Consider the following 26,155-nt stretch of genomic DNA (forward strand, 5'->3'; position numbering starts at 1 on the left):
GGCATATCTGTAGACTCTAATTGATATTGTCCCCATCTTTACATAATGTTTGAAATAGTCAACAAAAATAGTAAATATTTTTTCAATAACCTTCCATTCACTTAAGATTTTTAGATCCTCCAAAATTGGTTTACTCCTTCAAGGGGTTTCACAGTGCCATACTTTTGGGGTCCAGAATTAACAGACCCGTTACTCAAGTCTACATGTCCTTATGGTAAGCTCTTGGGGTCATAAGCAAGAAAAAGAGACAATGTTATTGGAAGATGCTTGCATAGCTCACAGAACCACATAAAGATTGCACAGGAAGAAAGGAGAAAGGTGGTGCTGGGGCCTTCAGCTGGAGGACAGCACTGTCCTCTCCAAGGACACTGTCATCGCCCTGGGAATTTGTCTTCTCTTGCTGCCACAATGAATTATCACAAATGTTGTGGTTTGAAGCAACATCAATTTATTAGCTCATAGTTATATAGGTCAGAATTCTGGCATGGCTCAACTGAGATCTCAACTCATATTTTCCCAAGGCCAAAATAAAGTGTCAGCCGAGCTGAGAAGGTCTGGAGAAGAATCCATTTCTAAGGCTTCAGGCTATTGGTCGCCTCCATTTTCTTGCAACCCTAGGACTGAGGTCCTACTTCTTTGCTGGTTTTCTGCTGGAGAACCCGGTCAACTTCTAGAGGCCACCACAGTTTCCTCTCACAAGACTCCTCCATCTTCAAATCAGGGATGGTGTTTCAAATTCCACTCACGCTTCAAATTCCAGTGACCTCCCCTTGATGCTTTAAAGGGCCCATTTGATTCCATCAGGCTCACTCAGGTAATTCCCTTATTTTAAGGTCAATTATGTCATATAATATCAATCATGGAAGTGATAGTTCAGCATCTCATATTATAGGTAGGGGAAGAGGAACACAAGGTCTGTCTACCACACTGGGATACGGCTCCAAAAACTTTTAGCTCCCGTCCATATGTGTCACACCTCAAAGTCCAGGAAAGAAAATCTGATTGGCCTGTTTGAGTCAGGTGTCCGCCCTAATAAATCTGTTATGACCAGGGGATAGGCTCATAGAAACCAGGGGTCAACCCCTGATATCAGTGCATGGACATCCTTGGCTCATCAGAAAGAGGACTGTTGGGAGATGAGCAAAGATCACGAGAGTACTTTTTCTTGAAAAAGGAAATTAGGGAAATGAGGAGAGAACCCCATTCAGCATAGCTGGCAGACAAGGTGACCAACCAAGACAGAGGCAGAGAGAAGTAGGAAGGTGGAACATAGTTCCCGTGCTCATGATTTTGACTTTGCATTTCCTATCTGGGTTCAAAATCTGTGGTGTTGCCACTATTGCAAAATAGATCTGTGCGTGACTTTGTTAGTTAACAGCGCATTTCTGAGAATTGTATGTTTTCTCTCTGAGAAGTTGAGGTTATATCTACTCCCCTAAATGTCCTCTCAGGGTAGTGGGTTTCTGACATTATCCAACAAGCCAGATCAGTAGAGAGCAGTCCAGAACCAAGTAGGAAACTTTGGATCTAATAATGTACTTTCATATTCTTTTTGCCACTGCCGAGGGAGGAAACCAAGATCTGGGGGCCATCACATTCCTGATTTTGAAGACCTGAGAAGTGAGACACCCAGGTTCTCCTTGAGGTGATCCAACAAGGCCCTTGGAGAAGAGTCATTAGGCTTTATTTGATAGATACTTTTTTTTCTTGTGATAATGGTGACAAATGAATGTCCCCATACTTTTGTGTAGTAGCACTTTATATTTTTCAAAGTAAGAAGACATCATTGAATTTTATCCCTTGTAACAAGTCATTTTGGGGGGAAAATGTACAGTTGACTGTATTTATCAAATGTTCATATTGTGCAGAGTTCACCTGGAGAATCAGAGAGAGAAAAAAGAAGCAGAGAGGACCCATGAGGCGATGAAGGGTCAGGACCCGATCAAATGATTCCTGGAGCAATTTTATTTAAAATAACACAGATCCTCTCCAAAGGAAGTGGCAGAAAACATTCTAAAATTTACAAAGTCAAAATAGATCAATTGTGACTCACTTTTAAAGTTTCCGTGTTATCCTATACCCCGTGCTCATGATGAAGTCAAAGGGAATTCCAGCTCCAAGGCCTGTCTGTGAGCGACTTTCTCAACTTCATTTCCACCCTCACAGCTTATCTGTTCCCCACTTAAACCATTTCTCCTTCACAGCAAATATTCCCTCATTCCTTTAAAACTGCTTTCCTTCATGTCTTGGAAATTCTCCTGAAATGATTCATTCCTTCCCACCTCCTTCTGCCTACCTATTCTCTACTTTTCTCCCCTCCCAGTTGTCCTCTGAGTTCCAAACCCAGGTCACCCACCCAGAGGAAATACACACCAGCTTACCTGCAGTAAGACACAGAACAGCTCTACCTGCCGGCGAGGTGACCAGAGAGCACTGAAACACCTTCACCAGTACACCACTACTGGGTGGGCATTTTGTTTTTTCTTGTCTTGTTTTTGTCAATTTGAGAAAGGAAAAAGTCATGGTGATAGTACATGGCAGTCAGGAAATGCAGCCTGAGTAATTTACAGTTAGGGTCATTCACTGAAGTTCACGATCTATCATTTGCTCAAATTTGTTAAGCATTCCACAGATGTTAGGAACGTGGTACGGCCCATGTTTGCAAACCACTTTCCATACAAACTTTTCTGTCTTAGAGATTATTTTATTCAAATCTTCTAAACTCTGTTTTTTAACCTGTCTTTAATCTAACGACCTTTTAAACATTTTTTATTGGGGTAAAATACACACAATATTTACTATGTTAACCATTTTAAAGTGTACAGCCTGATGGTATTAAGCACATTCCCATAGTTGTGCGAACATCACTACCAGCCATCCACAGAACAATTATCATTTGCAATTCTGAAATAATACCATGAAATAATAATTCCTCATGTCCCCTCTCCTCAGTTCCTGGCAGCCACCATTTCACTGTCTGCATTTATGAATTTGACTACTGAAAGTGCCTCATGTAAGTGGAATCATACAATATTTGTTATTTTGTGACTGACTTATTTCATTTAGCATAAGGTCTTAAAGGTTCGTTCATGTTGCCACGGATGTCAGAATTTCCTTCCTTGCTAAGGATGACTGATATTTCTTTATTATGTATATGGCATGTTTCGTCTATCCATTCATCTATCAATCGCCATTTGGGTTATTTTCATTTTTTTGGCAATTCAAATCCCTGCTTTCAATTCTTCTAGATATATACCCAGCAGAGAAATTAATGGATCATACAATAATTCTATTTTTATTTTTTGTGGTATTACCATGCCATTTCCCACAGAGGCTTTTTGCATTCCTGCCTACAGTGCACATGGATTCCAGTTTTCCCATATCTTTGCCAACAGTTATTTTCTGGAGATTTATATATATACAATAGGTGTAAGGCAATATTGCACTGTAATGGTCTATCAAAGACCTCTTGAGAAGTATACTAAAATTTCCCATCTACAATTGAGCTTTCATTTTTGTACTTTAGTAAACAATTTTACTTTATATTCGGGATACCATTTGTACATAAAATTTAATAGCTATTATGTATTCATAATATATATGTATATACATGTATATGTATACACACACACCATATATATATATTTTTTATCATGATATATATTACATAAATATTATTGCCTGGCAAGTTGCATCATAAAATCTCAGCTAGGACTTTGGGTAGGTGTTTACTCTGTTGTTTAATCCCTGGGGTTTGTGGCCTCTTATGTATTTTATTTATTCTCTACATCAGGTAGAAGTTTAGTATTAGCACACTAATACTAAAGGCTGTTATTCGCCACCTGAAATGTGCACCATTAGGAAAACAGACTGACTATGGCTAAGCCATTGGTGCTTCTAAGTCCACAATAAATACTTGAGCATACACAGACTTGGGGCTTTGTCCTAGAAACACAGGCTTGAATGAGATATGCACAGTTCCTGCTTTCATGGATGTTACAGGGAAGAAGGGAGACTAAATAAAATGATAAATACATGTATGCTGGGTCCTATGAAAGAGAAGTGCAGGAGGCTAAGTAGCACATAACAGAAAGATCTAGCCTGGTCTTTCCGAGATTCCAGGGAAACCATCCTGAGGAAGTAATATTTAAATTGATAAAGAAAGGATCATGCTGTGGAAGAGCTATTGAAGAGCTCCAAACCCTGCTGTCACTAATTAGCTTGAGGACTGTTGTGGAATCGATGTCTGTGCCCATTGCTACCTCCCGCCAAATTCGTACATAGAATCCTAACTCCCAATGTGGAGGTCTCAGGAGGTGGAGCTTTGGAGAGGTGATCAGTTTATGAGGGCAGAGCCCTCGCAAATGGAATTAGTGCTCTTGTGAAAAGAAACACAAAAGAGAAGATTTCTTTCTTTGCCAGGAAACTGGTCATCTACAAACCTGAAAGCAGGTCATCACCAGACACTGGATGTGGGGGGCATCTTGACCTTGGACTTCTCAGCCTCCAGAACAGTGAGAAATAAACTGTTGTGTGAGCCACTCAACCTGTTATTATAACAGACTGAATCAACACAATGACTACAGGCAAGTGATTTAACTTCTCTATAAATAATTGTTGCTACGGTGATTAATACATGTATCAGTTTCTGGCATATAGTAAGTATTCTTTAAATATTCATTATCCACTGAACAAATGTGCCAGGAACTGTGCTAAGAGTAGAGTGATTAAAGCAGACAGTGATTGTCTTCATAATATTACAGACATCCAATTATACCATGATAGGAAATGGACCTCCTGAAAGATTTAATGATTATTATCTCAAGCCCCAAAATGCTAACATTGTTTCACTCAACAATTACATGTCTAGAAATTTATCCTAAAGAAGTGAATCCTGAGTGAATTCAGGTTTCAGCTATTTCTAATCCTGAAAAGTTGAGAGCAACTAAGTGGCCCACAGGAAGTTAGTTGAATTATGACACAGCCTACAGGATGGATGGGTACACCTTGAGAAGATGTAGTTGAAATTCCACTTACTGACACAGGATGAGATTTAGTATTGCATGTATGAATGTCTTTAGCTAATAACACATTCTAATCCATAGGAAGCAAGAGTGGAAGTCTTTAAGCCAGAGTGTTACAGTAATTGTCTCAAGCTGAATATGACAACTAGGAATCAACAGAAACCAACTCTGGCAAGCTCAGCAGGAGAGGAAGAATTTTCTGGAAGTTGCTAAAGGAACTTAGGAAGGAAAAACTGAACAACCAGGCTTTAGTAGGACAGAAACCAGTGAATCTGGCGTTCAGAAATAAGAGGACACTCCATTAAACTATGTTCTTGGTAAAAGTCACGTGTGTGTGTGTGTGTGTGTGTCTGTCTGTCTGTCTGTCTGTCTTGCCTGTTTTTCGGCTTCAGACACACTCACATTCAGGGCTCCAGGACAGAGAGTCTGAATTGGCCCAGACTGGGTCACTGTGATTGTCAGTTGGCAGCGATGCTGCATGCAGCGGGAAAACTGCCGTGCCCAAGGGGAAGAAACCAGGGAAAAGGCGAAATCAATAGATGTCCACCGTCATGGGATTTTAGGTACAGTATTTTTTCTCTTTTCTTTTCTTTATTCACTTGTAGTGAGTAAAGTGAATAAATGGAAAGATATTGCTTTCATAACAAGCAAATTTTTCTGATAATTGTAATATCCCATTTCCATAATTCTACACTCCATGCATATACCTACTTATTTTTATGTGATTATTCATTAATATAACAATGATATAATGAGCACATAGCACTCAAAATAAGCATATAACACTCCATTTAATAATGTGATGACAAGTAGATGCTTGAATTTTTAATATTAGAGTACATTTTGCAGAATGATCACTAAAGATTCTATGAAGCATTTACTAAATGCTTGCTCTGTGCCAGAGAGTAGACTGGGTCCTTTACTTACATCATGCCACTATAATATAAAATACATGATTTGACAAGACATTATTTTCCTTCTCCGACATAGCACTCTTACAAGATTCTATCTTTTCTTCCAAAAACCTCAAGGCATTACATTCACATCAAATATTTCATATGGACTCTCTCTCTAAATTTTTAAGAGCAGAACTTTGGACATTATCTTTCTGCAGAATTGAGGCAACTATACAGATATAATTTCTTCAAAATCACACAACTACCAGTAACACTTAGTCATCTTCCCCTTTACTGAGCTGAAGGCATTGAAAGCAATTCTCTTAACATGTTTGTGGTCCTACTTTTTGTCGGGCTTTCATGGAGGCAATCAAAGACTCATAATGCACGTCCAGACCATGCTGAGTGCTGGAACAAGATGGACCCTGTCCCAGTCCTTCATGATGCAGAAGCACTGCCTGTCTTAAGAGTTTATAGTCAATGAGTAAACAGGGGAGCATTTGCAAGTGAGGCATTCAGTTTAGGAAGTGGAATTGAAAATTATGTTTGAGGAACTTGGAATATGCATGAAAATACTGAAGTGAGAACAAAAATACCGTAAATACACATGGTCCAAAGAAACACAGGAGAAAGTGAAAGGACATGTTGAGCACTCTTCATCCAAAATACGTGGGACCAAAAGTGCTTAGGATTTCAGATCTTCCTGATTTTGGAATATTTGCATACACTTAGTGAGGTATCTTAGGAATGGGACCCAAGCCTAAACACAAAATTCATTTGCATTTCATACATATTTAATACACAAAGCCTGAAGGGAAGTCTATGTAGCATTTTTGAGTATGCCTGCATTGTGACTACCACCTGTCACGTGAAGTCAGATGTGAAATTTTCCTTTTGTGGAGCCATGTTGGTGCTCAAACAGTTTCAGATTTTGGATTTTGGATTAAGGATGATCAACCTGTAACATGGTGAGTATGAAACAAGGAACTAGAATTCTCAGGCAGAGATAATAACCTGATAATATTGCCTAAACTTAGATAAGAACAAGAACACACACACACACACACACACACACACACACACACAAATGCTTTGAAATGTGCTACCCTTTTGGAGGAAGACTCTCCAGGCCCATTTTGTCAGTGAAAATTTTCCATGGCCTCTCCAGGCCTGTGTGTGATAAGGCTCCACTTGTTCAAGACTCATGACGGGGAAAGTGGTGTAGCTGCTGTGGAAAAACAACATGGAGTTTCATCCAAAAAAATAAGCATAGAATTACTGTATGATCCAGCAAGTCCACTTCTACACCCCAAAAAATTGAAAGCAAGGACTTGAATATATTTGCACACCCATGTTCAAACCAGATTATTCACAATAGCCAAAAAGTGGAAACAACCCAAAAGTCCATTGACCAATGAATAGATAAACAAAATGTGGTATAAACAGACAATGGAATATTACTCAGCCATAAAGGAAGTAAGATCCTGACACTGGCGACTACATGGGTGAACCTTGAATTCATTATGCTAAGTGAAAAGCTAACCATAAAAGAACAAATACTGTATGATTCCACTTACATGAGATACAATAAAAGGTATGAGGTATGAGGTCAAATGACAGAAAGCAGAATGGTGATTTCCAAGGACTGGGAGTAGGGTAATGGGCAGTGATTATTTAATGGATATGAAATTTCAGTTTGGAAGATGAAATGATTCTGGACGTGGGTAATGTTGATGGTTGCACACAGTATAAATAAGCTTAGTGCCACTGAACTATAGTCTTAAAAATGGTTAAGACAGTAAGTTTTATTTTATATGTATCTTACTACAATAAAAGCTTTAAAAAAAAAAAAGACTAATAGCAGGATCCCTGATGAGCTTGGTGCTGCTATATCAGAAAGAAGAGCCACTATGACTCTAATGACAGTCTCTAAGAGTTAACTTAGTCCTGATTAGATGCTGTGAGTGCTTCACCACCATCCAAGTCCAGCCCATTCTATTGTTGACTCAACATTTTTCTTCAACTTATTTTTAAAAATTAATTTCCACTTTGCCTTTGTTCTAAGCAAAGAAATGCATGAAATCATAGGATCTTGTGTGCATTATAATTTTTCTATTATACACTAATCATTTGTACTTTGCATATATTAATCAATATATAACCTGAAGCTATGCTCCATACCACGCTTTGGAAAATGCCACATTTCAGTAGTGATGTTATTTCTTTTTGGACTGCAAGTTATTCAATTTCTAAATTGAATGATGTAAAAAGAATGGATTTGAAATGATGAGAGCTGGATATTAGAGTTGTACATCCATTAGGGTCCTACAGGAAGCCAATGTCATGCTCAAATTAGAATGATTCAGAGAAGATTTATTTACAAAGATGTGAGCAGAGGATGGTAGGGTGACTATAGATTCCAGCTTGCACAGGACAAGATAGTTTTTAGCCTGTTTTTTTAGTATAATAATTAATAGTACCCCCTTTGCTCTCAAGAGTGTCTTCATATACCATGTCAATTAATTAAAATTTTTAAAAAACTTAGAGTATTCCTATTTAAATACTTATTATATGATCTCCCTACTTTATATGATCTCCCTAAATAAGGGGACGACTCAAGGGACAATAATCCAGGGTGACCAACAGTGGAGTCGTTACCAGCCCTGGTCCCAGAGGGATGATGGGAGGGGGAGTTACTAGCACTCAGGAGGAGAGTCTTTGTCTAACAGGTCACCTTGAGAGGAACTGTGCCTTCAGTGGAGGGGTATGGTCCATTTGAGGCTAACTTACAGGTAGAGAGCCAAGGAAATAAAAATCTAATATCATCCCACCCTCTTCAGCTCTCCTGCCAGATTCCTCGTTGACTGGGAGTGAGGGTGCCTATTGATCCCGTCTAGCTGGGTCAACTTCCTGGGCTCTGCTGGTAAAAGGAGAAGAGCGGACAGTGACTGTAGAGGGGTGAGCAGAGGATAGCCAACACTTCTTTCAGGTGACTCATTTGTATTCCACAACCAAGCTCTTCCATCTCTTTGAAATGAGTTTCCTTCCCTTTCACATGATGGATTCATCCTTGTCACCTCTAAGGTTCTCCCAATTTCAACACTGTATTTAAAAAAAAAAAAAAGTCATTAGTCTATCTGGACTTCTATGAGGAATTAGGGGAGATTTCCTTTTGTTATCTACCCCGAGGCCCTCTTTCCCACCTCCCGAATTGTGCTTGGTGTTAAACCTGCTGGATGGGAATCCTGTCAACCTCGTGTATGGGACAGCATAGGCTAAATGACAAAAATGCCCGTGGACAGAAGCTCTGGGAATGTTGACCTAGGTATGCACCTCACAGCCCACTCCTATAGTGGCCAATAAGTAGAGATAAACAAGAAGGGCATAGTATCTCCCCTTTAGATGTAAATGTTATTTTTAACACCAAATAATTGAGAGATAAGAAAAAAAAAAAAAAAACAAGAAATCATCACTATTGAAAGTGACTTCCACTGGCTCCTGTAAGATGCAACTTTGTAATAACTGCTGAGAAGAAGTGTAAGACATTGGCTGGCAGGTCAACAGACAGAGGCCAACAAAAGGATTCATGTTTAAATCAGGGAGCCTGCATCAGAAACCCAGAGACTCTGATAAGCTTTCTACTATGCCATGCAAAGCACACTTCATTCAGTAGCACTGAGTGTTGACTGAACTGAAAACTGCATAAACATTAATTGAAGAGTTCATGAAGTTACCATTGTAAAGGGACAAGGGGTTTTCTCCCTCAACAAAATACATAACGTCATATCCCATTTTATCCATGAATTCTGACATACTTAAAGTTGCAGACTTTGACTTATTGTCCTGAACATATGGGAGAGGTGTGTTAGTCACCTTTCCATTGCTGTAACAAAATACCTGAGAAAAAACTTAAAGGGAGGAAAGGTTTGTTTTGGCTCATGGTTTCAGAGGGTTCAGTCCATGGTCAGTTGGCTCTATGGCTTTTGGGTAGAACATTAGTGGTGGAAAAGGCCTACCTCGTGGCTGCCAGTAAGCAAATGAGAAAGGAACCATATTAAGGACTGTCCTAACTTCCTTCCACTAGGTTCCACTTCCTAAAGTTTCTACCACCTCCCAGTAGTGTCACAAGCTGGCAAGCAGGCTTTTGATACTGAGGCCTTTGAGGGACATTTCAGATCCAAACCTTGATAAGAGGTGACATGGTGAGGAGGCAGGCTGCTGGGCTTCAAACCCTGACTGTCCCTCACAGGCCAAGTGACCTTGGCAAGTTAACCAGCCTTTCTTCAGTTCAGTTTCTCAACAATAAAATGAGGGACTGGTGCCTTCTTATAGGACTATTACAAGCATACAGTATTTCATAAAGAGCTAATTTAATTAATAACGGCAGAACGGTACCTACTGTATGGAAAGTAATATTACTTTAATAAAGTAAATGTTTCATCAGGAGGGCAAAGAATACACTCAAGAAAACTCCAATTTAAACCTTGGGTAGATGACACAATTGCCTAAATAAAATAGAAAACCTATTGAGTTTGGAAAAGTACCCAAGTATCTTTAAAAAGGGATTTGCTATTATGTGTGGGTTTTTTTTCTTTTTCTCTGTTTTTACAGATGTTAAGAAGTATATGGCTCATGATTTTCAACTATTACAGTTGTCATACACTTATATTTATTTAGAAGTATATGGCTCATGATTTTCAACTATTACAGTTGTCATACACTTATATTTATTTAGAAGTATTGGCTCATGATTTTCAACTATTACAGTTGTCATACACTTGTATTTATGTGCATACAAATAAACACATTCCTTTGACCCAAATCCTCCCAGAGCATAAGCTTCTCCCTGAGCTGTGGTATTCATTTGTAGTGAAAAGGGTTCTGAATCTAAAGGCTTCTGTGGTTTGGAAGAGTTTTCCCCAAAGGTCTATGTGTTAAAGACTGGGTTCCCAGGGTGGTGCTATTGGGAGGTAGTAGAAATTTTAGGAGGCGGGTCCTAGTGGGAGGTTCTTAGGTCATTGGGGGGTGGGGTGTGCCCTTAAAGGAGTTGTGGAACCCAGTCTCTTCCTCTTCCTATGGGATATACTTCACCATCTGATATGAGATGATCTCTCAGAGTGTTATAGGATTAGGCTGAGGTAAAATTAGATAAGCATGTAGAATAGTGATTCACTGCTAACAAACAGAAAGCTACAGGGACGACGTGAGACTTTGAGAGACCAGGTCATAAAAGCCGCATGGCTTCCTTTGTGCTCTCTCTCCAGCCACTCTGGGAGAAACCATCAGTCACGTTGTGAGGGCACCTGCAAATCCCTAAAGAGAAGTCGGTGAGGTAAGGAACTGAGGCCTGCAGCCCACAGCCACGAGTGCTCACCTGAGCCCCAGGTAAGCCTTCAGAGGACCCCAGCAGCCCTCAACAACGAGTTGACTCATTACCTGAAAGACCATGAGGCAGAATCATTGGCTCTCTGGCTCCCACATTTCTGACCCGTGGAACCATGTGAGATACCATCTGTGGATTTTTGATTTGGTTTTATGTTTTGTTTGTTTGTGTGGAACTGGAGATTGAACCCAGGGCCTCAAGCCCTGCCCTGCTCCTTTTTCAATTTTTATTTTGAGACAAGAGCTCACTAAATGGTCCAGGCCGGCTCCAAACTTGTGATCCTCCTGCTGAGTAGCAGGAATTACAGGTATACAGCACCACACCCAGCTTTTTTGTTGTTTTAAGCTGCTAAATTTGGGGAACTCATATGAAACAATAGATAACTAACACAATAGGGGTTGAGTTCCTGGTTTACTTATACTGGAACAAAATACACACACAAACTAGAGAATGTGACCATATATATTAAAAGAGGCTAAAATGTATATTGAGCACAATGAACTGGTAATTCTAAAATGTGAAAAATAAGCTGAAGGAAAAACAACATTAGTTTGTCAATAAGAAAATGGGATTAGAACTTAGTGGTTTATCCATATATGTACCAAATAATCTGAGTACCAAACCTGTGCCTTATATTGAGAGGAATTTGAGCTACGAAGACAAATATCTTATTTGATTCCTGCCATCAAAAAAAGTGCACAGGTTAGTGGAAGTCAGAAGTGAGTAATAAGTGCTCTCTGATAATTCCCTGTGATTCTACAGTTAAGTTCTATTAGACGAAAGCCGTCCGTAACAGAAATATTAAGATTGGGGTTTCCTTGAATCAAATGTATGAAAGATGAAAAAAATAATATAAAATAAAATAAAAGATTGGGGTTTCATCAGTCAATCAAAGAGAAGGCAGTGAGAGGTAATGATATAAGCCAAGGAAACAGCACAGGCAAAGGCAGCGAGATGACTAGGGGTTTGGTCTGAGTCCGTGTTAGGGAGAGGAAAGGCTCCTGCAGGCCTTGTAAGTCCTTTAAAGAGTCTGTGTTGCATCATGAGAAAGGAAAAGCTACCAGAAGGTCTTAAACTCCCAAGTTTGGGCAGAATGAGGGGCAAGAGCAGCACCTTTAGAATGTATAGTGCTGCCCAGTCTACCGTCCATCAACTGTACCCCATGTCCTTAAAGCTCCCAGTTAATCCCAGGTATGTACTATTAGCCATCAAGGCTGGAGCATTTTAGTGCCTAACATACAGTCACACGCTAGTTGTAAGGGGAAGACTAGGGCTGAAAATAAAAGAAGAAGGAAGACAGATAGCTAGGAAACTGATTTAGCAGGCCAGCACCAAGGAAGTATTACATTTTTAAAGCTAACCTTAACTCTCTATTACAGTCATAGGACTTCCTTTTAAAAGTGGGCTGCATTTCTATAGGGTTGGGAATGTATGTGAATGTATGTAAGACCCCCTGTAATTACAGAGGACTAGAAATAATCCTGAAAGTTTTCTACTGCTCTTTTATAATAGTATGTACCCAGTGATATTCATCAGTGTCCTCAATCCATATTAATATAATGGCAATGTACATGTGCTGGGTATAACTCAGACTTCATTTTTATGTTCTTTATTGTATATAATTCCACTGCAGGTGAGATCAGCAATGCTGGCTCTGTCCACCTCCAGCCTGCTGTCCCCTAGGGAGTTTTTCCTCTTCGTGTGGAAGGCAATAAAAGCAGAAACATGCCTGCTGAGCAAAAGATGTTTCGAACACCCTTAACTTAAAAAAAAAAAAAAAAACCTTAACTGCATCCCTGAGAACACTATTTATCATTTTCTCTGAGGCCCTTCATTTACATAATTTATCCCAGTATAAATTCTCAATTACTTTTAAGGATTTCAGCCAAGCAGTTCACAAACCAGCAATGCAAAATTCATTTGTATCAATATGTTGTAATGAGTAGCAGATTGTCTTAACCAAATCAAAGGTTTGGTTATATATTTGAAGTTTTTTTTTAAAGTATACTGCTTCTCATTTCTCTTTAATATTTTAGAGGCATGAAAGGAATAAAATGAATATTTACTATGGGAAATAGGAAAAGCCTGAAAAAGATTAAAGAGAATAGGATAAAGACATACATTTAAAAATTTTTGAAGGATCTGTTAATATGTAAGCTAAAGCAAAATGAAAATAAAAAATGAGCTCATTTATGATGGAGGGATCTTTTTGATAATGTCTAAACCTTCTAATCAGCTTCAGTCCCAGAATTATTAAAAATAGCCACAGAGTGTGTACACAGCACTACCTAGAAGTAGAGAAGAAAAAAACAGAACTTGGATCTAATCAAGGCTCCAGCTCTATCCATTCATTTAAAGGAAAATGCAAATGGCAGACATAGACAATGAAGGTCACAGGGAAGTAATTAACTAAATCAAGAGTGTGGGACATTCTCCAGGTCAAATGATCTGTTTTTATCCCACAAATCAATAGCATGAGAAGAAAAAAATGATAAGAATGGAAGAGACATAATAACTAAGTACAATGTACAGACTTCATTCACATCCAATTCAAAGGAACAAACTATAAAAAAAAAATCTTTGAGATAATTTCAAAATTTGAATATGGTATGGGTAATAGACACCAGTGAGGATGGGTAGTTAATTTTGTTAGATGTGATAATATATGGTGGTTATGCTCTTTTTCTTAAAGTCTCTATTGGCTAGAGATACATACTAAAATTTGTATTGCATTGGAGAAGTAAAATGTTTGGAATTTACTTTCAAATGCTACAAATTTGAATGATGGTTTCTAAGGGCTGGGACGGGAGGGATGGCAGAGTAGGGTGATGTTGGTCAAATGATACTAAATTTCCTTTAGAGAGGAGGAATATGAGCTCTATTGTACAACATGGTAACTATAGTTAATAACAATATTTTATATTATTGAAAAATGCTGAGAATAGGCTTGTAAGCATTTTACCACAAAAATGATAATTATGTGAGGTAATGCATTTGCCCATTAGCTCACATAAGCCATGCCCCATTGTATATACAGTTCAAAGCTTTAAGTGAAAACAAACATTATGTGGTGTACAATAAATACATACAATTTTATCAAAAAATATTTTTAATGAAAGAAATTAAATGTACTAGTAAAAATATTTAAATAAAACATTTTAAAATGTTTAAAATAATAACAAAACATAACAAAATGAAATATTACAAATTTGTAAGAGAAGACAAGCAAAATGTTGAAGCCGTTTTATGGCAAACGGGGGTTCATTATACTGTTCTCCCTGTTCTTGTGTGTGCTTGAAATCATTAAGGAAAAATAAACTCACTAGTAGTTCAATTTCGGTGCCAGGACATGGCCATGGGGTTGTCTGATCTCATTTGAGTCACTGATAACCAAATTGACCTTAGAAATAAAAGCTCCTGAAATCCCAAGACCTCAGGGATCCCTTGCAAATAAGAAAGTTGACGCCAAGGCAGTAGAATGACCTAGAACATACAGCCAGTCTGTGGACTCCCAGGATTCAAATTCAGAGTCTCAATCCACCTATCCAGTTTTTTCCCTCCCAGTCACTTAACCCTCCTGGAACTGGCATCCTCTTCAGTAAAAGGAAGACCCACTACCTGCTCCCTCTTCTGTCACTCTGAATTACCACAAGGATTGAAGCAATAGTGATGCGAGAGGCCTGGGCAAAACTTTTCACAACAGTGAGCATTTGCTACCGTTATTTCCTCCTGTGAAATTTTTCCAGTAGAGACTGACCACACACAGTTCACCAAAACAGAGGAGGAGTAATAAAGAACCCAGGGCAGAAAGTTTGGAATGCTGCCAAGACAAATTCATTCCCCTGAATCAAGCCAGAGATGAAGGGAATGGAGCAACAATGGCTTCAACTTAACCACGTTAAATGACAGTTCATCTTTACCTGAGGCAAGCTTTCAGATGGGCCTCCCATCTGACACCAGTTGCCCTCAGGGGTGCCCCCGTTGTTTCTTCCCTGGCATATACTTTGCCTGAAAGCCATATGGCTCCCCGCTGGGGGCCCAGGCACAATAGCATGTGCCTGCCAACCAAGAGGTGTGACTTCTCTAATTGGCAAAGTCTGTTCATGTGTCTGGCCACCAGCTGACAGGCACCAATGTTGATGGTGAGGAGGGTGCAGCAGGGAAGGGGGAGGGTGATATCTGAGAGGCAGAATTCTCTCATTGCATTGACTCATCTTTGATTCATCTTTTCCCATCCCCCCATCTTTGGAGTCCCGGGACGTCAGCGTCATAATTGGCTGCTTGGGTAAAAGACATTACAATGAGAGGAGTTGGATGCCCACTCGGGGACATCTGCTCTGCAGAGTTATTATAAAAATAAATCTAGGACCTAGAGGGAAAGACTGGGGTTGGTGAGTCCCAGAGGAAGGCGGGATGTGGGGAGGTAAGTGGAGAATCAGGTACCTGTCTTGCTACATTAACCATTCCATGCTAGCAAGCGACAACCCAGGGGCAAGCAGGCTGAGCCACATTCCCAGGGGCAGCTAAGGAAGCTTTTCCATCTATTAAAAACTGTGCCATGGTTCCAAAAACTTGCAAAAGAGAAGTCAAGCCAGGAGTGTAGAGGCCCAGGGTGGAAATCCAAAGTCTTTATTTCTTTCCTTCATTTTGTCATTCAAAAAACTTTTTTTAAAAGCATTTATTCAATGCCAAGTGCCAGATTAGGTGCTGGGGCTCCAAAAGCAAAGCAAGAGCTGGAAGACGCAAGGAGTTTATAGACTACTGGGAAAGCAACAGAACAGAGCTTTTACAACACGTCTAAACTGTGGTTTCTGTGGAGGCAACCCGTTCCAAGGTGAGGGTTTAAATGTTGTCTCCCCGTTGACTTGTTGGGGGCCCTGGTCTCAGGTACCTAATCTTCTTGAGCTTTGGTTTCCTGGCCTGTGCATAGGAATAAAGCTGTTCTTCCCATTCATAGTAGGCCCATGTGAGCTGTACCTACAGACTTTGTAATCTCTGTGTAGAAGGTAGCTTTACCGATACAGCTGTGCCTTTTTCTATGTAAGGAAAGTCTGAGATTTCCAGAAAATTGTGTATCAACTTGGTCTCCCTTTATTGTGGCTTATAAGACCTCAAAAAAGAAAAAAATGGTTGTATGATAAAAATTCCCGATTTAAAGAGAAGTAGTGGAAAGAAATGATTGTTCAATTGACAAGGTACCCCAATAAAATACAAAATTTATACCATGGCAATGGTTACACTTATTAGCATCACATCATGTCAGGAACTATGCTATATGCTGGACACACACACCTCTCATTTACTCCCCAGAGCAGTCCAGTGAGTTAACTTTATTATACTTACTTTTAAAATAAGCAACTTTCTCAAGGCCAAACAACTGGCAAGTGGGAGTGCCTTGGTTCAAACCCAAACCTGCCCAATTCTGGGGTACTTGTTTTTACACCCCAGATTGTACCATCTCCAGTGCAAAAGGACAAAAAACCATGACCCCAGTGAGCCAGGAGGGCAATGCACAGGGCCAAAGTAGCGGGGCTGGAGGAATGTCAAGGTCACTTGCCCTCTTTCCCTCCCTTCACCTCATTTTATATAGAAGGAAAGAGAATCACAAGAAGGTCAGGTATGCTGCTGGAAAAGGTCATTCATAATGCCATGATCTTCTCATCAAACGAATGGCCTTGACCTCTGGGTCACTGAGCAGAACCTCTGGAAGACAGATTGACAAGAATTGGCTTCACAAGGATCATAGCAACTGAAGATATGGAGCTGACCACTCCTGGACCTTCCCAACTCATCTCTATCACCTCCTCTAATGCTTAGACCCATAGTTGTCTGTTTGGAAAAGCACACGCTAGATGGGTGGTTCTCAAACTTCTGGTCTCAGAATCCCCTGGAGGACTTGGTAAAACTTGTAATATGAGTGTTGCCCCCAGAGTTTCTGATTCATGAGCAATCAAAGGGAGGGTGGGAGAATCTGAATTTATATCAAGTTCTCAATGATGTTGATGCTTCCGGTCCAGAGACCACCCTTTAAGAACCACCAGAATATAGCATTGATCTTGAGTACAGGTATTATTTAGCTAAAAATCACTAATTGCTCCCTATTTTGTATTTTTCTCTTCTTCTGTGGTAATAGAAACCCTGATTATTTAGCTAGAGACATAGCCAACCAAAATATAGACAATATTTTTTTAGCTTCCTGGCAGCTGCATGTGACATATGATCCAGTGACAGTTACAGGAATATGAGCAGTAATGATGTGTACAACTTTGCAGATTGTGCCTTTGAAGGGACAGGGAAGGCCCTTCAATTCCCCTGCCTTCTCCATGCCAGGAAGGTGGAGGTAAGTTGGACTATGTAGAAAAAGTGTAGCACCCTGATGACTTAGTAAAACAGAGTCCTCATACCATCTCACACTTCAATATAAAAGAAATAAAATTATTATCTTTATTTAAGCCACTGTTATTTTGGGTCTCTGTCACTTGCAGCCAACCCCATATTCTATGTGAAAGAGACAAATGTCAACCAATATCTCAGAATGCCACAGAACAAGGTAGCTAGATAAATTAACCTAGAGTAGCTAAACATATGATTCAAATATCGTTGGCCAGCAATCAGAACCCAATAGGAAACAGAAACTTGACCTAGAGAGTTAGATATGTCACCGATCATCTTCAGTTGGTTTGGCCAGGATTTAACTTTGTCAAAAGTCATTTAGCTGTTTCTAAAGATTTTATTTCAATTTACAATTATAGAAAATGCTCCCCAGTCATTTTATTGCCCTAAATTATACCTATAATCTTCCTAAGTTGGATTGTTAACTGATACACAATTATGTTTCTAGAAGGAGACCAGAATCCCAGCAGATGATTTAAAATAAAAGTTAAATGGATGTAATTTGTGTTTATTTTAGTCTTATTGAAACAAAATACTATAGAATTGCCAGTGTCTATTTCACAGTGATGGTTTGAGGGAAGTAGATATAGTTTCCCTTTAAATAGCTTCTCTGAGGAAAGCATATGGCGATGAGACCAAATTTATCCAGGAGGGAGGCTAGGGAAAAGGTCAGGTCTCACCATGATCAGGTTCTGTCCACACAGATTCACTTTCATCCATATGTCACTTTCCAAAACTGTGTCTCCTAGATTGATCTTAAAAAAAAAAAATCTCAAAATCAGAAAGAATAGCAAAAAATTAAAATATTTCAATGTTGATGAACAAAACAGAAAACATCTTCATATCTTTCTGTAGCATCTCAGAGTTTACATTCAATAGCATGTTATTGTGTCAGTCAACTTTCTGTCACTGTGATAAATACCTGAGAAAAATCAACATAAAAGGAAGAAAGGTTTATTTTGGCTCACAGTTTCAGTGATTCCCTTGCCTTTGGGCCTGTAGTGAGGAAGTACATCATGGTGGGAGTACACGGTGAAGCAGGATGCTTACCTCACAACAGCTGGGAAGCAAAAGAGAAAGAGTAAAGCATTGGGATCCCAATAGCTCCTTGAAGGACACACCTCCAGTTAACTAACTCACTTCTACTAGGGCCCAACTCTGAAAGGTCTGACTATTTCCTACCTAGTACTATTGACTGGCAACTAGGCTTTGAACCCACAGACCTTTGGGGGAACACTTATTCAAATCATGGCAATTACCCACAGATGAAGTAAACCAGATTTTTTTCCTATTTAAATACATTTATAATAGTTATCACCCACAATTACATGAAGTTGCTGGCTAAAAGTACTCCATAGACATTTTAGAAAAATAAACTTAGTCACAAAATTGCTTGACAGCTGCCCCTCAATAATATACAGCTCATCTTGAGTTGCTCCAGCTTAAGTATGTTGGTTAATTGGATTTGGACTGAAAACATTGTTTGAACTGTTTTCTGTCTTTAGAACCCAGGACAGTGCCTGACATAAGTATCAGTCACTAAAGATAGAAAGAATAAAAAAATACAACAACAAGAAAGCAAGTATTGTGGGAATTGAGATAAACAACTTGGAATTCTAAATATCCCACTACACAATATGCCTTATGAGAGATTGCAAAGCTGATTGGAAAGGATCCCACCTTTTCCTTTGTAATTAAGTCTTTGGCAGAAGTGTAGAGTGATTAAAGGTGAACATGTATGCAGTTGGCATTCAGTTTCATAGAGTAATTATGAAGCAAATCCAAATTTACAAAAGCCACTGATAATACTTATGGTCTGACAGAACTCCTAAGCTAATTATAATTCATGAGCAGTATGTATGAATATATATTTAATAAAATACCCTAACTAAACCGTTTCCTTCTAATCTTCCAATTTCTGCAAGGGTGTCTCTTGCAACACCCACTGTGATTTCATCAGATTCAAACTGTAAATTTCAAATTAGACTGTGACCCTGGACCTCCCAAAAGTCTGATGTCATTGATGGCAGATGATTGCACTCCTCTGTGAATGTTTACTCAACAAACTAAAAATAAAGTGTTTTTACAACCTTGGAAATTATGGTGACAAGATGCCCTCTCAGAAATTAATCATTCTTGTTGGACATTTATCTTAGAAATTAATCATTTTTATTAGATATCTAAATCTTTTTTTTTTCTTAAGGTATAAAGAAAATAAATTAATGGAAGGAGGAGGCATATGGGGAGTTGGGGGAAGAAGGGTAGCTTGGGGTACAGTCCCACTGGGAAATGACCACATCCTCCCTTGGTGCATTTCTGGTGATAGAGATGAAAAGGGGAGGGCTGTGGGGACACTTTCCAGGTTCTTATATGTTTATGTTATGATTAAGGAAGTAGGCTTCATAAGAAAACACTGCTGAAATTTCTTTTAAGAAGATCCAAATTCACCCAGAGGAATTTTTAGATAAAAAAAATTAAAATTTATTTGGCTAGAAGATACCACTCTTGTCATGTTCCCTTAGAATTAAGCAATATGCATCCCAAGGCTCATCAAGTTCCAAGATGGAAAACAAGAGACCTAATTGTTGGATGTTTTCAAAAAATAATACTCAAGTCATTTTTTTACTTGTCAACTTGATTGCAAGCAATAAAAAGTGATTGTGCTGTAATTTCTTTATAATTTGGTATTTTTAGAGTCAGGTTTGCAAATGATAGCATCGAAGGGACTTTCAGAATTTAAATACAAAATTAAAAAACACTTGAACAACAAAACAAGTACTTACCAGCAGCTAGTTTTAACACAAAACAGAACAGGCTTTGGTTCTCATCAGGTGATAGGCAGGGAATTATCTCAGAGTGGGGGAAATAAGTTGGTGACCAGCTGTCATAATAACAATTCCAACGACTGGCTGGGCTCACCGATATTCAGGAACAGGCCAAAGGAGGCAGTCCTGGAAGGGGACCCGGTACTGGTAGGCACTTTTAAATACTGAATGAATGAATGAATGCGTGAGTGACCATATATAACTTAGAGACCATTTGCCTAGGGAGTAAAAGGATTTTTAGAAAGCTCTTTATTTGATGGGTGATGGATATTTCCAAACTTATTTGACCATCTAACTTTAATGACTAAAGTCATTAAAAGACCCCCACTTGACTGAAGCCATCCATGAACCATGAACTGAAAATTTATGTAGCAGGATGAACTTTTATTCCTCCCTACTTCTTCACCCAGATCAGGCAGTTGTTTTGACATACAAACTTAAGGGAAGAATTTACAGGATTATTCCTCCAGGCAGAGAAAGGCTGATTATTGTACAAGTTCCACCCCATGAGAAGACACCATAGATCAGGACTTTTCTGCCTTTTCCTAGCATCTGATACCCCCAGACCATCCAGACAGGGACCAGATGGAGCCGCGAGGCTCTAGGGATGGGAGTAACTGTAGACAAAAGGACAGATGGCTCAGGAGAAGTGGGGTTAAGATCCAAGCTTTGAAAAGGAGGACAGAGGGTCACCTCTGCAGATTTAAGACCACCAAGCAGCTTCAGTTGTAATGTATGGCTTGAATTTAAGAAATACCCATTCTGGGTGCTTCCAGATTCTCTCTGGGGCTGCCTGTCCTTTCTTCCATGACACGGGTTAAATTCTAGGGTTACATTAAGTTGTCAAATTTACATAAACAGTGACTTTTGGTTGATTTCTTTTTATAAAAGAAAATTCAGGATTTTCTGGAATAAATGTTGCAGCTAATAATGGGAAGACACAAAAGCAATAAGAGCAGTCGTGTGCTTTAAGCCAGAATAGAGCTATGCCATTTACAAAGGAATCCTGTGGTTTTCTGATTTCACTTAATCCTACCAACCAAGCTGTGCAATAGGAATCATCCATCCCACTACTGAGCCCTCCCACACACAAACAACTTACCAGAGGAGAAAGCTGAGGCCCAGAGAGGTCTGATGACTTTCCTAACCAAGAGAATACAGGCTGTTCCTCTACATCATGGTTAATCACCATGAGCATTGCATAAACATTGATCTTTTTGTTTGTATGGCAGATTTTTTTTTTAAACAATAAAGTACATACAGAGATGAAATGTGTGTTTTTCTCACTTTTCCAGGAAAAAAATAGTTCCAGAAAATCATCTTAGATTCACCAAGAGTATATCCCTTTCTGGGATTGGGCCAATTCCTAGGAATAGCAGAAAGTTTCTTCACTCTGAAACTCAGAGGCACAGCACGTGGCTTGATGGACCAGGAAAAGGATATACAGGCTGCTGTCCCCTGTGGGGCACTGGAGGGAAAGAAGACTGGCTGGCTGCCAGTCACTGGAAGGTAGCAGGGTGGCCAGAGGCACTTTTCTATCTGCAAGGAGCTGGAGCTTGGGTATGGAGAGAGAAAGCAAAATAACTGCAAGAGGAGGGTTTGGAATGGAGGCTGCAGACCACTGAACATTCAAGGCCAGCTTCTGCTCTGTACCTGTGCCTGAATCATGGCAGGAACTAAGCCCCAATATCCTTGTCCCATACATGCACAGGAGCTACAGCAGCTTATCTGAACTCAGGCTATCCTCCACACCCCATCTAATGAATCAGCACAGAGAATCCAGCCAGGCCAGGGCAGCCATGGGCCCTCAGAAAGGAGGCTGGTGGGAATAGATAGGGGGTGACCAAGTGTCCTGCCTTTAAACTCAGCAGGAAGGTGGTGGGTACTCTATATAAAAGGGATATTACCAAATATTAGATTTCAGCAATGGATAAGCAAGTTCTGTGCATAAAACATTAACATCATATCTGAAGAATTTACAAATATGATGCAGTATTTTTAAATAAAGTTTATGTGACCTGCTGGTTTAAGGGCAGAGAGAAGTCAAAGGCAGGCTTGTCTTCACTGAGAACAGCTAACAAAATGAGTTTACCATCACTCACAACACACTGTTCAAGACCAGCTCCAGAAATTTTAGTTTTTAATTATTATACTTTTCTTTGGTGAAAATTTAATTATTTTATTTATGCAAGAGGGATTTACTAAACTCTTTTCCAATTATCTTACGCTGATTCTGCTGCTATAACAAAATGTCTTAAGACTGGATATTTTATAAAGAACAGAAATGTTTCTTTCCGTTCTGGAGGCTGGGAAGTCTAACCTCAAGATATCAGCAAATTTGGTATCTGATGAGAGCTGCTCTCAGCTTCCAAGATGACATTGTGTCACTGTATCCTCTGAGTATGTGTGTATGGGCAGTACATTCTGCTCTGTTAAGGTTGTCAGAACCAAAATGAAGTCCCTTGTGCCAAACCATGGCAAATGGAGGCAGGAGGCCATGAAAGAAAGGCCCATAAGCATGATTGCCTGATGACAAGAACTATCACAAAAGACTCTGCCTGAGACACAACCTTGCACAAAGAACTGAATCCTTTCACAAAGGCCACCGCCACCCTTGTTATTAATCCTTGCAGCCAAGGATAATTGCATCAGAACAACTTATGTAACTTCCGTTTACCTTTACAAACCCTTGCCTTTCTCTGGATTTACCTATGGCCTCGGCTGTGACTCAACATGGTAGGCATATCCCAGGTTACAATGCCTCTATCACTCCAAATATGCTCTTTTGGGGAGAATTTGAAGACTAGAAAGGTAATATGTAATGGACACAGGATCTAAGAGTCTGATGCTTGATCATAATTACTCAGAAGTATGGTTAAAGTAGGTGCCTCTGTGAGTTGGATTCTGGATTCCCTGAATTCCTAGTTACATTGTTGTATTTCATCTGCAGTAGATTAAGCTATCCCCTGCAAAAGTTGATGATGGATTAGGGCAAAAAGTCTGCATCCCAGAACCTAAATATAATTAGAAAAAGTAGGCAAGTATCTTTGTCCTGTTAACTAAACACACACCTGACTCAGGGATATGCCTGGGTACAAAACCTGCCTCTGCCACTGACTCCTCCTGTGACTCTGACAAGATGTTTAACATCTTGACAAGCCCTGGTTTCCTCATCAGTGAAATATGGGGAATACTACTAAATGCCTCCCAAGGCCCTCGAAAGGATTAAGTATGCATTAAGGCTCTCAGATTTGCATGTGGCACGTGGTAAGACCTCTATACATGTTGGCTTTTAAGTAACTTTTAAAAGTATTTTCACTAATGTAGAACCTTATCTTAATCTTAAATTTAGCAACAAGTTTCCAGTTCATTGTAAATGCCTTCATTGCTTTCACTAAGGAAGCTGTTCAGCATATTTCTACAAATAGATTCATTGTCACTTGTAATTCATCGCTAATTTTTATTCTCAGCATTCTTTTGTTTTCATCAATTTATGTTATAGTTATGCTCTATTTTTGGCCAGTAATATAGGTTTTCATTGTGGAAGTGATATAAACTTTCATTGAAGTAAAAATTTTTTTAAGTGAGTTTATGTAAAGAAAACTATTGAGCAAATAATTATACAAGGGATACCCCACTATATCCAAAATCAGGGGGTTGCAACAATGATTGAATGTTGGATATTCTGAACTAATTACTTCCTAAACTTGCTTCCCCTTTTAGCATCTTATGATTTCACAGTCTACTAACTACTATTTTTGAAAGTTCCTTTGTTCCTTCATATTATCTAATTACTCGTGTCTGAAAGTGGAAGAAAATCTTAAAGTGAAAGGAAGAAACTAGTTCATTAACTTCTAAAGCAGTACCACTCAAACTTCAGCCAGCATACAAACTACCTAGTGATCTTAAAATGAATATTCTGATTCAGTAGATGTGGAATAGGGCCCAAACATTTGCAATTCTGACAAACTCCCAGGTGATACTGATGCTGCTAGTTCTGGGACCACACTTTGCTTAGGCAGGTGCTAGAAGCAGATTGAGAGAAAGAGAGAGAGAGGAACTCTGAGATGGGCCAGAGTTAACTGTTGTACAATCAAAACACACATGTTCTTAGCTTCAAGATTAGTAAACTCTATTTTCTTAGTAAGATAAGGGCAAAAAAAAAAAAAAAAAAAAAAAAGTTTCCCAAATCCATGAGGTATTTGCAGATAACATTTCTATCTACCTGGAAATTCTAGGATATTCAAGTGAAAAATTCAGAACTAATAAGAGACTTAGTTATACAGCTATAAGTAGAAAACAATGCACTTTCTATAAGCCTGTAAGAAGCAGTTAGAAAATGTACTGTATGTGTTATTATAGGGGGAGGAAGAATGGAACCATTCATTCACAGAAGAAAATAAAAAGTACCAAGTACCTAAGGCTTTGCTTTGACAAAAATATGCAGAAACTAGAGAGAGCCTACAGAATGGGAACAAATTTTGACCACATGCACATCAGATAGAGCACTAATCTCCAGGATATATAAAGAACTCAAAAAACTTAACACCAAAAAAAATACATAAATAACCCAATCAATAAATGGGCCACAGAAATGAACAGATACTTCTCAGAAGATGATGTACAATCAATCAACAAATATATGAAAAAAATGTTCAACATCTCTAGCAATTAGAGAAATGCAAATCAAAACTACTCCAAGATATCATCTCACTCCAGGCAGAATGGCAGCTATTAAGAATACAAACAACAACCTTAATTAACCTGTCCTGTCCCCCATCCTAAGGAATACTCTGTAGTAGGCTGTGGCTATATTATACTTCCTGGAACATGCCGCTCAAAAGAACTGTGTTCAGATCATCTATGTAGGGCTGTGAATTATAATTTAAGTTTTTAGTTGTAGTCTGTGGTAAACTACAAATTGAATTCAACCAAATTTGGGTCCAACAAGTGGGAAAAGGGGTGGTGAAGGGAATAATCTTGTTTCTCTTACTCATTTTTTATTTGGTTACTGCTTTTTCTGTGTTCCACATTAAGGCCTTTTTTGCTTTGACTTGGAATAAGTTCTTTGACAGCATATTGCTTGGTTAGGTAAGTAACCTGAAATATGCATTAGAATTGTGAAATGTCTCCTGAATTTGCCAATCCCTGGAGTGGAACCAAATAGCCTTTGACATAAGGGGCAGCAAATGCTGGACGCTCTACTTCAGGTGCTGCTAAAGCCTCCAATCAGGTCTAAATTGTACAGTACACTGCTGTGGAGAGAGTGGTTTCTACTCAAACTAAGGGATTCAAGCAATGTTAGCAAAACCACCCACAATCCATTTAAGTGTCGTGGATCTTGTATGGGTGTTGATAAGAGTTCCTTACATACCTGTGTCCAAATTTTTAATGTATTAAAACATTCTAAAGATACAGTGATTGTCCCCACTAGCTCTGTTACCAGTCTTTTAGAGTGTCTCTAATAGTGTTCATTTGGAAAGGCAGGGCAAAAGACAGTGATATAGCCCTGCTGTTTTTAATAATTACAGCTTAAGCTATCTACTAGTACTTAGTCCTTAATAGGGACTTGTGGAAGTGCCCCAGGATTACTGAGACATTTCTTTCTACCTAATGAGACAGTCTAGCAATTTC

This window comes from Callospermophilus lateralis, chromosome 6 (assembly GCF_048772815.1).
Source record: "Callospermophilus lateralis isolate mCalLat2 chromosome 6, mCalLat2.hap1, whole genome shotgun sequence".
NCBI classification, from domain to species: Eukaryota; Metazoa; Chordata; class Mammalia; order Rodentia; family Sciuridae; genus Callospermophilus; species Callospermophilus lateralis.